Consider the following 17440-nt stretch of genomic DNA (forward strand, 5'->3'; position numbering starts at 1 on the left):
CACTGAGTCAGAGAATAAGGTAATTTATCACAGCTCACCTTACCTACTTACTGCACAGAAGGATACAAGGTACCCAACACCTGTGGAAAGCATTGTTTTGCTTTTGAAACAACTATATATTTCATCACATTACACAACCATGCATGTAAGAAAAAAGAAGTTATGTCTTACCATAAACGTTTCATCTGTGTTGTCGATCTTCATCGATTCATGACTTGTGGGGTTACGGTTCTGATGCTTGGAACAGATCTGGCTATTATAAAAGCTTGCATCAGAAAAAAAAAATCTCTCAAGCTGCTAGTCTACCCACAATGCACTTTTCTACATTACCTCAGATTGAGTTTGATATCGTGCAGGAAAAAAAAGGGTTGTATAGAATATGATGGAAGTCTTGTCCAAGGTAACCCTAACAATAAGAACCCAGGAAAGGATGTCATTCCAACAGAAGTCTAAAGGAGGGGCAGGGTGGGGGAACCCAAGAAAAGATCGACAACACAGATGGAACGTTATGGTAAGACATAACTTCTTTATCTGATGTTGTCAATCTTCATCTATTCTTGACTTGTGGGACAAAGTCCCCAGCTACCTTATATCCTGGGTGGCCTCAAGGAAGAATATTCCTGAGAGCCACAGAACCAATAAAGGCTCTCCCCTGGAGACTATGTCCAATTTGTAATGAGTAATAAAAGTACGTGGATTAACCCACATTTCAGCTGCGCAAATCTCTGACAAAGAAGCTTTGGAATGAAAAACAGCTGATGTCGCCATAGATCTTGTAGAATGTGACTTGACCGGCATAGCAAGCTTTATGTTAAATTTCCCGTAAATAAGAGATACAATTCCTTAACCACTTGGAGTCACCTTTGATACTGGTTTGCCCAAAGACACACTGGCAAAGGACACAAAAAATTGGTCTGATCGTCTAATTTTAGTTCTGTCAAGGTAGAAATGTAATTGCCTGTGTACATCCAGAAGATGCAGGCAGTACTTGCTTTTATTTGAAAAGATTGGAAAGAATACAGACAAATCTATAAACTGGTTGATATTGGTCTGTGATATCACTTTAGGAAGGGTTAATTCTGAGTGACACTAACTTTGTGGAAAACCAAGTATGGAGTTTTAGAGCATAAAGCCTGTAATTCGGTGACTCGCCTCACCGAAGTAACAGTAATAAGGAACAATGTTTTCCCAGAAAAATTTTAAATCACATGTCGCTGCAGGTTCAAATGGAGGTGAAGTAAGCGACTAACACAAAAGAGTTAGATGCCATGGCAGAAGAGGGTCTTTGAAAGGGGGGGGGGCTTAAGTGGATTGTGCTGTTAAGTAAAACCTTACAAAGCCTGTGAGAAATTAAGGGGTGATCCCCAATACCGTCATGGAAGTTTGAAATAGCTGCAAGGATAACTGATAGTAGAAGCAGAAACTCCTTTATTGAAGATGGCAGTTAGAAACTCCAAAATCTTCTCTCCTGGTGTTGATAAAGGGTCTAAACCATTGTCAGAGGTCCAAATAGAAAATCTCTTCCATTTACTAAGGTAGAGACTCCTGGTGGATGGTTTATGGGCTGACATCAGAATGTGTCATATGGGGGAAGGAATACCATTATGCCTGGCGACTACTGGAACTGGAGAAACCAAGCCATCAGCTTCACAGACTGAAGATTGGGATGTAGTAGTCCCTGGGGGTGGGACAAGAGATCCAGAACTGGGTCCAGAATCCAAGGGCGGTGTAGTAATTGAGGCCAGAGGAAGGAAAACCATATCTGTTGAGGCTAGTAGGGAGCAATGAGGATTACTTTGTTTCTCAACCGAGCTGCTTTCTTTTGAAATAGAGGGATCAGAGGGAAGGGAGGAAATGTATAAAGGAGACCTGTGGGCCAATCGTGGAGAACAGCGTCCCTAGGAGACTTCCCTTGAGGGAGAATTAGGGCAAAGTAGCTTCTGCACTTGCTGTTCAGGGGTGAAGCAAACAGGTCGCAGCAAGGCTGGCCTCAGTGAAGAAAAATCTCCTTCGCTAATCTGGGGTTCAGAGACCACTCATGAGGCATGAGGATACATCTGCTCAGTTTGTCCTCAATCACATTGGAGCTCCCCAAGATGTGCACTGTTATCAGAAAGCAGTTGAAAGCTATAGCCCATTGTCACACTCGAAGGCCTTCTCAATACAATGTTTAGGACTTGGTTCCCCCTATTTACTGATGTACCAGACCACCGACATGTTGTCTGACTGTATAGCTATCGTCCCTTGAGGTAAGGCAGAGTGAAATGCTTGCAACACCAGATAACTGCTCTTAACTCTAGAACACTGACATGCAAACTGGCCTTGGAGTGAGACCAAGTGCCTTGGACTGTCTTCCCGAGATAACCCCCCCGCCCACCGCACCTGAGAAGCATCAGTGGTCACTATGGACTTGGGGTGAGGGGGAACAAAGGGTCAGCCTAGAAGAATCTCCTCTGAGTGCATCCACCAGGATAGGTTGTTCTTGTGTCGACTGAATATTAAAATGATTCATGGGGTGGGTTACAATAGTCCATTGGTTTGCAAGCAGCCATTGGAGAAGTCTCATGGGAAATCTTGCCAATGGAACCAATGTAATCACTGCCACCATGGAACCCAAAGCCTGCAGAATCAGATAAGCAGGAATTTTGTTTGAATCAAGAAGAGGGAGGACCTGAGACTGCATTTTCTGTAGCCTGTGTACAGGAAGCAATGATATGCAAGAAACATTGTTGAGGTGAGCTCTGATAAATTCCATGTCCTGAGAAGGGGTTAGTTGAGATTTTGCAGGACTGACTGTTATGCCCAATTGAAGTGCTAGTTTCAGAATGTAGCTCGTAGTTTGTAGAAGTAGATGCCAAGTGGAAGTGGTCAGGAGCTAGTCGTCTAAATAAGGAAACACTCAGAATCGAAGCAGCCTCAGATGTGCTGTGACTGTTGCCATACATTTGGTGAACACCCTGGGGGCTGTGGTGAAACCAAATGGCAGCACTCTGAATTGTAAATGACTGGCTCCTATTCAGCAGCAGAGAAACTTCGAGCATTTGTCCATCTATATATGGTAATATGCATCCTGAAAGTCTACAGACCATATCCAATCATCTTTCTCTAAGAAACAGAGAATTGACTAAACCGTGATCATCCAGAATCTTGCTTGTTGGAAGAAAGTACAGTTGTGTACACTTACCATAAATGTAGATGTTTGAGTGTATTCACTGTTGCTGTCATCACACTCGGGTTATCTACCTGCAGGTAGCCCTCAGTTGGCCCAAATACCAGTCTTGGAATTTCTGTGTCGGATGCTGTTGCCTCTTCCATGATGTCAGGTCATCAGGGATATAATGCAGCCGATGCCATTATATCAGTTTTTCTTGCCCCAAATGTCAGAAGCCCCCAAAACAGGAAGTTATTATATGGTGTGGAACACCTCTAGTAAAAAGTAAATACCCCTGCCATAAAATATGGCCAAAAAACAGATAGGTAGAAAGTATAGAAAGAACCAGGGGGCTGGAGGGAGGGAAACCAGGACTGCAACAGTGAATACACTCGAACATCTACATTTATGGCAAATGTACACAACTGTACTATGTTCTTCGTGTTTCACTGTTGCAGTCATCACACTTGGGTTGATTCCCAAAGCTGAGGAAGGGTGGAGGCAGTCAAGAAGTGTTAGGGCTAGCTAGCAGGCCTTGTAAGACTGCTGTAGCAAATCCAGCTCTGGATTTAAAAAAGATACGCAAGTGGTAGTGCTTGGTGAAGGTGTGTACATAACTCCAGGTTGCAGCTTCCAAGATGTTCCTGGTAGGGACTCCCCTGAGAAATGCTGTAGAGGTTGAGGTAGCCCTAGTGGAATGAGTTCTGATACCCTGTGGGGTAGGTTTTCCATGATGTTTGTGGCAGAAATGAATGCAGTGTGCTATCCATTTGGAAATGGTTTGCTTTGAAATGGCCTTGCCCTCTGCCCCTGTAGCAAAGCTGACTAGCAGCTGGTCAGATTTTCTGAAGGGTTTTGTCCTATCAAGGTAGAACCTAAGCTGTCTGTACACATCCAAGAAGCGCAGGATCCTTTCCCCTTTATTCTGAGGATTAGGAAAAAAGGTTGGCAAATGAATAGATTGGTTTAAAGCCACAATGGATACCACCTTTGGCATAAATTAAGGATTAGTCCTGAGGGAGACCCTGTCAGCATGGAAGATAATGAAGGGTTCCACAGCCATTAGTGCCTGTAACTCAGACACTCTTCTTGCTGAAGTGATGGCTAGAAGTAAGGCTGTTTTCCAAGACAGGAATTTTAACTCTGCTGAAGCAGAAGTTCAAAAGGGGGGAGCGTGAGCTTCTCCAGTACAAAGTTAAAGTCCCAGGCTGGGGTGGGAGCTCTTCTAGGGGGCCTTAGATTGTTGGCTCCTTTCACGAACTGTTTGATGAGGGGGTGAGAAAAGAGAGTAGGCTCGATATTATAATGAGCTGAGATGGCAGAGGCATGAATTTTAATGGATGAAAAGGATAGGCCTCTGTGGAGCAGCTCTGCTAGGTAATCCAGGATTTGAGGTAAGATGGGCATGGCTGTGTCCTTTTCTTGAGACCGACACTGGGAACAATATCTTTTCCACTTTTCAGAATAGCATTTCCTAGTACTAGGCCTTCTGGCGTCAAGGATGACGTCCAAAACCTGCTTGCTGAGGGTTGCAGGTGGTGTATTCAGGGGATCAGCCAGGCTGCAAGGTTTAGGGTTTGCAGCTGTGGATGCACAATCAGTCCCTCCTGCTGGGACAGCAGGGAGGGGATCTGATGTAGGTGCCAGGGTGGCACTGCCGTTAGACTGCGGAGGAGTGGGTACCAGTGCTGGCGTGGCCAGTCTGGGGCAATAAGGATTATCCTTGGCCTGTCCTGTTTGATCTTGAGTAGTACTTTTGAGAGGAGGAAAGGCATAAATTGAGAGGCTTTTCCATGAAAAGGATAGGGCATCCACCTTCCATGCTCTGCTGTGCTGATTTCTGGTGCAAAATTTGCCCAATTGATGGTTTTGGGAGGAGGCAAAGAGGTCCACCTCTGGTGTCCCCCACCTCTGGGTTAGAAGTGTGAAGGAGTTGGTTTCCAGTTTCCACTCATGTGGGTCCAGTAGATTTCTGCTCAAGTTGTCAGCCAGTGAATATTGTTTGCCTGGCAGGAATTGAGCTTGCAGGTGCACTTGGTTGCTCAAGGCTGTGCTCCACAGGGCCATGGCTAACCTGCAGAGTGGGTAGGAATGAGTTCCCCCCCTGCTTGTTTATGTACCACATGACTATGGTGTTGTCTGTCTTTATCAGGAGCTGTCCTGGAAGGATACTTGAAAGCTGTCAGAGCATTCTGTACAGCTAGCATCTCTTTTTGATCGATATGCAGGGAGATTTGTCTTGGGCTCCATTTGCCTTGAATGCATTAGCCTGCCATGCGAGTCCCCCCATGAGTACTCTAATGCATCTGTTGTCAGGGTTTGGGCAGTGGGGGGCTGAGTGAAAGGAAGTCCCTTGTTGTGGTTGCATGCCTCTGCCCACCACAGGAACTCTGCCCTTAGACAAGGTATGATAGGAATCGCTGTTTCCAGGTCCTGAGAATGTTGGCACCAGGGACTTTTAAGTTCCATCAGTTTCCTCATATGCAGTCTTGCATATGGAATTAACAGAATGCATGAGGCCATGAACCCTAGGGCTTGCACAGAATTTTCCTTGCAGATAGCTGAGTTTTGGTGGCCATTAGTTTGAAGTAGTTTGTCAAACAGACTTGTTTTTCTGGAGTGAGGAATGCCATCTGGGAAGTTGTGTTCAAGCTTGCTCCCAGGAATACAATCTTTTGGCTGGGTACCAGTTGTGATTTATTTTCATTGATGGTGTACCCTAGAGAAGTTAGGAGTCAAATATAAAGTAAAGACAAATGCCAGGTGCTGAAGTAGCAGTTCCTGACTGTCCGCCTGAATCAGGCAATCGTCCAAATACGGGTAGATTTGAATACTTCTCTGCCTGCAGAATGCAATGGCTGGGGCAAGGCACTTTTGTGAATACTCTGGGCATAGTAGATAAGCCAAAGGGAAGTGCAGAGAGCATAAAGCCTGCCTTGAAACGTAGAGATTTCCTGCAAGACTCCCTTATGGGATGTGCAGATAAGCTTCCTTTATGTCTAGGTTGACTAACCAGGCATCCTTGGCTAACATACGAAGCAGCTGTTGCAGTGTAAGCATTTTGAATTTTGGGACCACCAGAAAGGTGTTGAAAATAAAAAGATCCAGGATAGGGCGCCAAGAGCAATCTTTTCTGGGTACCAGGAACAGTCTGGAGTAAAAACCCTATCCCCTTTGTTCTAATGGAACAGGTTGAATAGCTCTGATATTGAAAAGGGAAAGTACTTGTTTTTGAGCTTCTGCCCACTGGATTGGAGGAAGGTCTGGCAGCCCGCTTGGGGTTGGCAGAGAGTGGAAGTAGAATCTGTATCCATGGAATACAAGGTTTAGAACCCATCGGTCCTGAGTAATGGACATCCAGTTTTTTTCATGAAGGGTGAGTTTTCCTCCTGGGGTGCAAGTACTTGGGCATGGCTGGGAAGGATGATTGAAAAGTCATTGTGAACTTTTTCCATTGGGGGGGGGGGGGCTTACCACTCCCTGTTTGTGAGGTGGGAGCACTCCATTGTTTAGATCTCTGCATACCCTGAGACTGTAGTCTTGGTGGTCTGTTTCCCCAAGGTTTGGACTGAGACGGCCTGGGAAGGGCTGGAAAGGACCAATTTTTAGAAGGTCAATGCCTACTGAATCTAGGTGGCTACACCTGTATGAAATCTTTAACAGTTTGCATAGATTTAGCTTTTTCTTCCATCTTTTTAAGAACTTCTTCTGCTTTTGTGCCAAACAAACAATCTTGATTAAATGGAGCATCTAGCAATTCTGCTTTGACATGGTCTGGCAAGATTTGTTCCTTCAGCCAAGCGTGCCTTCTCAGTACAGACCCAGTGACAGCAGCCCTGCAAGCCGCATCTAAGGTATCAAACCCACACTGCAAAGTATGTTTACTAATTTGGTTTGCAGAATGCATTAACTCTTGCGAATCTTTATTTTCTGCACAATCTGGAAGTAAAATTTTTTTGTTTAATTAGTTCCATAATATGTTGCTGGTACTTCAACATGTGAAACTGGCAATTCAAAGCCCTGATGGCAAGAGTTGCAGAGGTATACAACTTTTTACCCCATCTGTCTAAAGCTCTAGAATCTCTATCCAAAGAGGTAGGGTTTTTGGCTGTAGTAGCCTTAATGCCTTTAGGTCCCTGGGAAATGGTCTCTGGATCCGCAGTAGGCTTCTTAGAGAAATTTGTGAGAGTCAGGTACTCTGTAGTACCTGTCAGGTTTTCTAGGAGTTGGTGGTAAGGTGTCAGGAGTAAGACTAGATTCCATGAAGACATCATTCTCAATATCCAGAACAGGGGGTATAGCTAGAGGCCGGTGTTGGGGCAAGTCTAAAAATTCTCAGAGTCTCTTTTTGGACCGAGAATAGTCTTGGCATTCCCAATGGAAATGCTCTCAAGGTATGCAGTTTCACCAAAAGAAAAATCTTCTGGAGGGGAGTCAGAGGGAATGGAATGCTCTGCATCCGAATCCTCATAGGTAGATAAGGGTATGTCCTGGTAATCAGAGGGATCTGAGTCATCAGACTCAGGGTCTGTAGAATCAGAAGGAAATTCCACTCTGTCTTTTAGCGGGGGAAGGCTAGCTTCCTCTAATTAGAGTAATAAGGTCTTCAGCCATTTTAAGCATTTGTTTCTGTGGCATGGGAGCTGGAGCATGTGCTTTGGTAGTCAGTTCTGTATGCATAGTGTGAACTCTGGGCCTGAGAAACTCGGTAGTTTTAGTCAAAAACGAAGTTGGTTTAACATGAACATCGGAAGGCGGAATACATCCTCAGAAGCTGGTGCCTGCACATCGGCTCCAGACCCATGCAAGGTAAAGACATCTGCAGGTTCCAAAGTCGAAGCAGCATCTTGCGGCATACCGGACTCTGAATGGGTCTCAGCAGAGACCTGTGAATCTGTAGAAGCAGGTATCAGGGGCTGCAAAGGCAACTCACTGAGTACTGGCAGACTGGCGACTAGTTTAATGGAAGCATTGTCGGCAGTTTGGGATCTATGCAGGCTGTCTCTGTCTTTATCCTTACTTTTTTTGGAAGATCGGTAGTCGGATGGCTAATTGAAGCCAGGTCGGAATATGGAGAATGAGATCTAAAGAATTTAGTGACAAAGACAGCCCATCATCATCATCATTCTCTTTCGGCTTTTCCCGTTAGGGGTCGCCACAGCGGATCATCTCTTTCCATTTCTTCCTATCCTCTGCATCTTGCTCTGTCACACCAACCGCCTGCATGTCCTCTCTCACCACATCCATAAACCTTATCTTAGGTCTTCCTCTATTCCTCTTACCTGGCAGCTCCATCCTTAGCATCTTTTTCCCAATATACCCATCATCCCTCCTCAGCACATGTCCAAACCAACGCAATCTTGTCTCTCTTGCTTTGTCTCCAAACTGTCCAACATGAGCTGACCCTCTAATATACTGATTCCTAATCCTATCCATCCTAGTCACACCAATTGCAAATCTTAACATCTTTAACTCTGCCACATCCAGCTCTGACTCCTGCCTTTTGTCAATGCCACTGTCTCCAACCCATATAACATAGCTGGTCTCACTACACTCTTGTAGACCTTCCCTTTCACTCTTACTGATACCCGTCTGTCACAAATCACTCCTGACACTCTTCTCCACCCATTCCACCCTGCCTGTACTCTCTTCTTCACCTCTCTTCCACATTCACCATTACTCTGAACTGTTGATCCCAAGTACTTAAACTCGTCCACCTTTACCAACTCTACTCCCTGCATCCTCACCATTCCTCTACCCTCCCTCTCATTTACACACATATATTCTGTCTTAGCCCTGCTGACCCTCATTCCTCTGCTCTCTAGAGCATATCTCCACCTCTCCAGAGTCTCCTCAACCTGAATCCTACTCTCACTACAGATCACAATGTCATCTGCAAACATCATAGTCCACGGGGCCTCCTGTCTGATCTCATCTGTCAACCTGTCCATCACCACTGCAAATAAGAAAGGACTCAGAGCTGATCCTTGATGTAATCCTACCTCCACCTTAAACGGATCTGTCACTCCCACTGCAGTCCTCACCACTGTCACACTACCCTCGTACATATCCTGTACCACTCTTACGTACTTCTCTGCCACTCCCGACTTCCTCATACAATACCATAACTCTTCTCTAGGCACCCTGTCATATGCTTTCTCCAAGTCTACAAAGACACAATGCAACTCCTTCTGACCTTCTCTGTATTTCTCCAACAACACTCTCAGAGCAAACATTGCATCTGTAGTGCTCTTTCCTGGCATGAAACCATACTGCTGATCACTAATCATCACCTCACTTCTTAACCTTGCTTCCACTACTCTTTCCCATAACTTCAAGCTGTGACTAATCAGTTTTATCCCTCTGTAGTTACTGCAACTCTGCACATCACCCTTATTCTTAAAGATAGGTACCAAAACACTTTTTCTCCACTCCTCAGGCATCCTCTGACTTTCCAAAATTTCATTAAACAATCTAGTTAGAAATTCCACTGCCATTTCTCCTAAGCACCTCCATGCTTCCATTGGTATGTCATCTGGGCCAACAGCCTTTCCATTCTTCATCCTCTTCATAGCTGCCCTTACTTCCTCCTTGCTAATCTGTTTCACTTCCTGATTCACTATCCCCACATCATCCAACCTTCTCTCTCTCTCTCATTCTCTTCATTCATCAGCCTCTCAAAATACTCTTTCCATCTACTCAACACACTCTCCTCTCTTGTGAGTACCTTTCCCGCACTATCCTTTATCACCCTTACATGCTGCACATCTTTCCCAGCTCTGTCCCTCTGTCTTGCTAATCGGTACAGGTCCTTTTCTCCCTCTTTAGTGTCCAATCTCTCGTACAACTCAAAGTGACAAAGACAGCCCAATGACGAATAATCTGGGCATTAGGGCACAAAACCGGCAGCGAGGGACGTCGTGGTCTGGGCCTAAACAGGTGACGCAATAAGAATGAAAATCTCTGTGAGGTATTTGCTTTCCACAGGCAAGACAATTGTTAACTTTTTCTGATATCGGTTAGAGGAAGATAAAAGGATCCCCAATGGGTTACTTAGCTTTAGAAGACTTCAGACTTGAAACTCAAAAATACGCAAATTTCAGGTTGCGGCCGACCAGCACTTGTGAACTGCTTCTGCTTCAGGCTCCTTCGCCGCAAGAAAAGCTGATGTAATGGCATCAGCTGCAAGTTTTATACCCCTGATGACCTGACGTCATGGAAGAGGCGACAGCATCCGACGCAGAACTCCCAAGACTCTGGTATTCGGACCGACTGAGGGCTACCTGCAGGCGGATAACCCAAGTGTGATGACTAACAGTGAGACACAAAGAACATCTTGTTTAGCACTCTGAGATCCAAAATTGGTCTCCAGTCCCCTATTTTCTTTGGCACTAAAAAGAATCTTGAGTAAAAACTGGATCCCAGTTGGTTTGGTGGCACTTCTTGGATGACTTTTTTTCTGGCAGCTTTCAAATTTGTATTGCTACTTGAACACTCTGGATGGAATGTTGGGGAGTCTTGCTGAGGATCTTGGGTAAAGGGTGAAAGGAATTGGATAACCTCTGGAAATGATCCTTAGCACCCATGCATCGTCGGTTATGTGTCGTCAAGCATTTGGGTGCAACGAAAATCTTCCCCCAACTGCTTCCAGAGGTAAGCAATCAGGACCTCTTTCAGGAGCACTGACAGGGTTGACCAGAGAACGAATCTCTGGAACCCTGACTCTACGAACCACTCCTGCCTCTGGGATGGTGTCTTCCACTATAACTTCCCCCTCTGCCCCAAGGAGAGTCTGAGGCACGTTTGTCCTGAACAGGCTTCTGGGATTTCTTGAACCACATTTTACCACTCCTTTGATTCCTGGAATGGGATCGTTGAGAGTGGAAAAACATACGTCCACAGCAGATAAAAGTCTTTCCATCCTTTCCACACCTGGATAGAGTTTCCTTTACTCTGGGACCAAACAAGAAGGACCCGTCAAAGGGAGCATTGACAAAGGAAGACTTGAATAGTTCCACAAACTCGCACTGGCACATCCAAGCTCTTCTCTGAATTGCAATGCCTGAAGCTCCTGACCTGGTCTCCCCTTTGGCTGCATGTGCAATGAACCTCATGGACAAATTCGAGATAGACTCCAGGGTAGCTAGATGGGAGGCTACTTTTTCCTGGACCCCCTCAGCCACAGCTCCCGCCAGGGTATCCGACAGCTCCTTGATCAGATCCCTTTGGAGCCTGGGGAAATGTGCCAAGAAGTTCAAGGACCTGATGGAGAAGATCGATAACACATGGACAGATTTGCTAAGTGGGTCCTTGGTTCGGGGGATGGACAGTAGAAATGTCCTCGGCTAGTTCTTTTTACGTGGTGGCCGCTACCACCATGGCATCTACTACCAAGCCTTTAGCCCAATGTGATTGGTCTTCTGGAGCAGTAAGGATTTTGTCAGGTCTCTGGGGGACTGGTTCAGAGAATCAGGAGCCTTCCAAGCCCACTGACCAATTAGTTTAAATCATCAGCGGGTGGGTTCACCCAGGAGGTAGATGGGCATGTACCAAAGGCCTGCAAGTACACAGATTTCTCTGAAGATGTTTTTTTTAATATACAACACACACAGTGATTTCAGCAAAGACATGTTCACAACTTTATCTTCCTGTAATGAAAGTCACTACATACGAATCAACATGTTTGAGGAGTAGAGCATAAATTCAGTAACAGAAAACTTCCCTGTTCAGGAGAAATGTTTACTTCTGATGTACCAACTGAATACAGACATTCTGGGCAAGTACAGCATCACCCACTGTGGAAAGTAGCCTTGAATATAATGCAGCATGTTAGACTGTCGCTGTCAATTAACCATGAAGCCATGGCATTGGTAATTATTGAAAACGGGCACTATTCTCAACCCACTTGTGACACCTTTTATTGAAAGTTTCTGGGAGTTGTACTTGGGCAGTCATGTGCACAACTCACATCAATCGGTTATTCTACCATTAAGGTCAGCATTAGAACGGTCAGTGGGAGTTTTGTTGGTGGTATGTTACCAGTGCAAAAAGGTTACATTTTCTTCAAAAAATGCTGACATTTTTACTTCTAATGTAATTGTCAACTTACATTCTGGAAATGTACAGCATTCCAAACCCTGAAAAGTAGTTACAACTAATTTGATATTTAATGGGAACCAAGTAATTTGATATTTAATGGGAACCAAGTAAAACACATTTGATAATTATATACAACAGACTGTACCCCCATAGTGGTTCTTAAAATGTTCAAAAATTATAAATGGACATGTAGGTATAAAATGCAACTAAGACTGCTACTCTGCTCTTAAGTATTTGAATACAGGTTAGTACTGAGGGTGACCCCATCCCTTTGCTACTCTCAAGACAGGAAGTTTTGGATGTTATCTTTGTGAGACAAAAATGCTCCTTTCTTTATAATACTACATGATTTGACTTTTGACATGAGAACTCAGAGATGTATTAAAAATGCACTGCATTTCCACATTTAACAGATGTACAAAGAAACACATTAGAATGTCGCTATTAAATGCTTACAAGATCCAGAATTTGGTCCATATGAGTAACAGGTCATATCCCAGTCCCTTAATGTTCTTGGTAAAAATTTCAGAGAACTGTATAAGGGTACCTGGATGCAAAGCACATGTTAAAGATTTAAATGCAGTTAAGTGCCAAAGCGGACCCCACCATATTACCACTGTGCAGGGAGATTTGGTGCCAGCAACCTTCCTATAATAATAAAAGTCTGAATTTAATGCACCTTACAGAAATAATCTACATTCATATGCCAATCAGTGCATGACCATATACATCTCAAACTCTCTCAAAGAGGGGCCATATATCTTGTACCAAACAATTTAAAAAGATAATGGCATGGCTAATTACAAAAAAAAAAAAAAAAAAATTTCTTCAAGGTAAGGCAAGTCCCTCTGTATTCCCTGTGTTGGAGCAGTGCTCCTAAACTCCCTGGTTATATACAAATCCAAGATTGCACTAACACTGCAAAAGGGAAACATCTGTAAAGCACAGTTCGGTAGACAACTCACCATAATTGTAGATGCTAAAGTAGATCAGTGTTGTATTACTATGTTTTGAGATTTCCTGCTATGTTAAAGCCCAAACTGGGCCAAATATCAGAGTCTTTAACCATCCCCCAACTGGCAGATGTTCTTGCAGTCCAGCATCAGGACATTTGTGGTATAAAGGTTCAGCAGCTGATGCCATCTTCAGCAGCTGATGCCATCTTCAGGTCTTTCATACCTGAGGAACCAAAGTCCAATGCTCCTTAGGTGGAGCACAGCATGCCCCACTGACCCTAATTACAACTGGAGTCTATGTCTTAAAGGAGCAAACAGTGAGGAGGGGCAGGGGACAATGAATAGGTAGGGTACTCACCCCAACCCAAAGTGCAGAACAAAAAATGGGTAGAAAGGAGGAAAAGGGTACTGCAAAACTGATCTACTCAAACATCTACAATCATTTTAAGTTAGAATTATGTACATTGTAGACAATGTGGCAGTACTACATCTTGAGAAGACTCCCATAACTTCTCTACTTAGGTGGTTGGAGAGCGCTCTGGGCCAGGGACACCAGGCTCTGCAGAATGGCCAAGGCAAACCTGGCTCTAGATCGGATATGGCATGAAGGTGGTAATGTTTGCAATTGGGATTTTGGAAGAATAACCACAGTCATACAGATCATTATATTCATAAAGTAAAAGTATTTTGAGAAGTAAGCCAACATGGAAATGGAGAAAGGAGAATCTGCCGACAGAGATTACTGCAGTTAAGGGTACAGAAAATGGGCAAGAGGGGGCAGGAATTTACTGGAGCAAACTAACAATGGAACCAAGGTACTGGAAGAAAATAATGAGAGAGACAAAGGTAATAGAATAGGAAGAGGCCAAGAATACATTTGGACTGCAGGTTACAGACTGCCTTCCCTATCAAGGATTGATAGAGTATAGGCAAAGAGAAAGGAATAGGGGGAGCCTAAGTGAAAGACCAGAACTGGTGGAGTTTTTAGTAGAATCTGATCTTAAAAGAGAGAATTTATAGGTCATATAAAATGATGCATTACAACTTATAGGAATCAATCACAGAAGGTTTGAAAGGATTATGAAGAGAGACTGGATAAGTGATTCACAAAGAAACAATGGAAGGTTAAATGTATGGCTCCCAAATATGCAATGAAGTCTAGAAGATTTATGATTCTGGCTCAAAAGTGTTTGCAAAGGTATTTTTACACCCCAAGAAGGTTCCAATTTTTTCTAGAAAACAAAAGAGGAAGAAACGGCTCCACTATGTAGACCACTCAATTATCCTTTATTCTCGTACCTTGGTCATTTGCCTTCTGGATAAATGGCCGAGGTACCAGAATAAAGGAAATTGAGTGGTCTATATGGTGGAGCGGTTTTCTTGCTTTTTAGTTTTCTAGTTTGTGTTTGAGTATTTAATAGGTCATTGGATCCAAATATTTTTTTCTCAGGTAGACTGCAACTGTTAGGAGTGTGTGGGGAAGAAATAGGTAATTGGGAATATATTTTTGGGAGTGTAATGAGTTGGCAGACTTTAAAACTTCCCTGCAAACTACTCTGTTGGAAATACTGTGTAAGCAAATTTGTACAACTAAAGGAAATTTTTTTTTGAACTGATAAACAGAATTGGAAATGCCTAGACATAGTAAGGCCCTGTTGAGTTTAATTCTGTTGGCTGCAAAAAAGCAATTACCAGAAAATAGAAATTAAAAGTCTAAACCAACCATACTAGAAACGGTGAATACAGTAACAGAGATAAAAGAACTGAAGTGTGATCTTTAGAAAAAGGTATGTGCAAATTGCATAGAAAAAAATGGGAACTGTGGGAACAATACATGCAAAATAGGATCATAGGCGGTTACTAGGCTATTAGCGCTAAGGCCTCTACAAGCCTAGAAATATTATACCCTTGTTCCTTTATGGATAGATATATAGTCTATGTTTATGCACAAATCTACGATCAGCATTGGCTGCCCCTATCTAGGAGGGACACAGGTGAAACCCCTATTGTAAATTTACAGTTTCCCATCCATTTGTTCAGGTTATGCTTAAATAGGGTCATTGAGAAGTTCTGTTTTACATAAATTGGGAGTTTGCTCCACAGGAGTGGCAACCTCTAGGAGACATATCTGTGTCTCCAACATGTCCTGTTGATATCACAAGCAAGGTTAAGATCCCTAGAGCGAGTGAAAGTTGTCCCATTGGATTTGTGGATGTGTAGCAGCTTCATCAAGGCAGGGTCTAAGACTACTCTGTAGGCCAGGCACAAGTCGCCTCTAAGCAGTCTATATGATACTCAGTAAAGAGATAGGGCTTTCAGTCTGCCCGTGTAGGTCATGTATTGGAGGCACTGAATTTCCCTGGTGAGAAACCTCTGAGGTATCTCCAGTTGCTGCAGATGTCTGGTGAGGTACATACAGAAGGGAGCACTGTTGTCTATTACTGGTCTGATGAGAGCAGAGTACAGGGGAGTTATAACCTCCTTAGCTTTGGATGTTATACCCTTGCTTATGAGGTATGCAACACAGAAGGCCCTCCTTACTACTGTGGACACCTGATGATCAAAATTAAGGCTGCTATCAACTTGCACTCATAAATCTCACACCATTTCATTGGTTTGAACTTAGAACATTATTAATGTTGTAATTGCAGGGGCTTCTCCTTTGCCAAAAGGAATAATGCATTTTTTGTGTTAAGTTTAAGTCTGTGGCTTTGACACCAATCATTTGTCTGTGTAAGTCCATTGTGGAGTATGTTGACATCTTTCGGGGATTCGATGACTGCACTCAGTTTGCAGTCATCAGCAAATTTGGTAAGCCACAGGCTATCTATTTTTGCCTGGACTTCTGAAAAATGGATACCAAACAATAGGGGGCCTAGCACAGAACTCTGTGGAACACCAGTGGCAACAGGTCTGCTAGTCAAGTTGGCATCCACAATTTTGACTGTGTGTTCCGTTTGTGAGCCAGTTGGAAAGCCATCTAGTGATGGAATGGTTAATCCCCAGCTGGGTGAGTTTCTCAGTGATGGCTGAGTGACTGATTGTGTCAAAGGCCTTGGCTAGGTTGATAGAGGCAGAGTGAACTGTTTTACATTCATCCAGGGCCTTGGTGACATTCTCAAGAAGTCCTCCAGGTTTAGCATGCAAGATCTGCCCTTAACAAAGCCAAACTGGGTTTGGTCAAGAGTCTGAAGGTCAGCTATATCCTTGTTGATAAGATCCATAACAATTCTTCTCTATGACCTTGCAGATAAGGCTGGTTAGGATTGCAGATCGATAGTTCCCTAGTTTCCGGGGTCAGTTGAGTGACCCCCCCCCCTTTGTACAAGGGAATTATGGTTTCTGCCTTCCATTCAGCTGGGACAAAGCCAGTGCTTAGACTGAGATTAAAGAGTGTGCTCAGCGGTTCTAACAACTCCCGTTTTAGACCATTTAATAGGTAGCCTGGAATGTTGTCCGTTCCCATACAGGCTGTGTTTTTGGCCTTGGAGAGTGCGGCTATTACCTGCTCTCTGGAAACACTAAGCAGAGGACTGGTGACAGGTATGTCATGGGGTATGATTAGTAGAGATGGGGCGGGGTAAAGTTTTCACCAAAACTGTCTGCTAGCAGGTTGGCGGTGTCCTTAGGTTCAGTATAAGTGGTACTGTCAACAGCTAGTTCAGCACAAAGCTGGGCCTTCCCTTTTAGATTTTGGATACAGCTAAAGAATTGCTTTGTGATTTACCTTGGCTACGGATGCTAATTCAGTTTCATAATTAGCTTTAGAGGACAAGTTGTCTCATCTGCTGGTTTATGCTTTGGAGGGAGTTTTTCCTTTGCTGGGAGTTTCCTTTTGTTTTTTGGCATCAATTTCTTTCTCTTATTGTATAACCTATTTATCCTGATGTCCATTAGCATGGCTTATTTTTTCATGAAGATCTTGATTTGATCCACTACGATATGGCCAAGTCTATACATTTATATAGGTGTTAATACAGGACATGTGTACACCTCAGTATACAGGTCAGTGCTGGCAGGGGGGCTGAAACTATTGACCTCATCACTCAGTAGGCTATAGTTTGCTTTGGAGAACATTTTTTAACCTTTTTGCTAACTTGAAAATGAACACAAAAAACAAGTAAAAAGCAGCTCTACAGGTGAAAACACTCAGTCCAGGAATCACGAATATAGTACAACCAGAAATAAATTGAAGTTAAACAACTTTAATTTAAAACTTTTTGCTCCTGAGGAT

At 43.7% G+C, this 17440-nt stretch overlaps 1 protein-coding gene across 1 annotated transcript in view; it reads right to left on the reverse strand.

Annotated features, from left to right (window-relative positions):
• The window catches only part of LOC122816753 (lysosomal alpha-glucosidase-like), a gene marked incomplete in the record, with an annotated part of 907240 nt that overhangs the window by 228667 nt on the left and 661133 nt on the right, over positions 1 to 17440 (reverse strand).

Source organism: Protopterus annectens, chromosome 12.part0, assembly GCF_019279795.1.
Source record: "Protopterus annectens isolate FY-2018-M chromosome 12.part0, PAN1.0, whole genome shotgun sequence".
NCBI classification, from domain to species: domain Eukaryota; kingdom Metazoa; phylum Chordata; order Ceratodontiformes; family Protopteridae; genus Protopterus; species Protopterus annectens.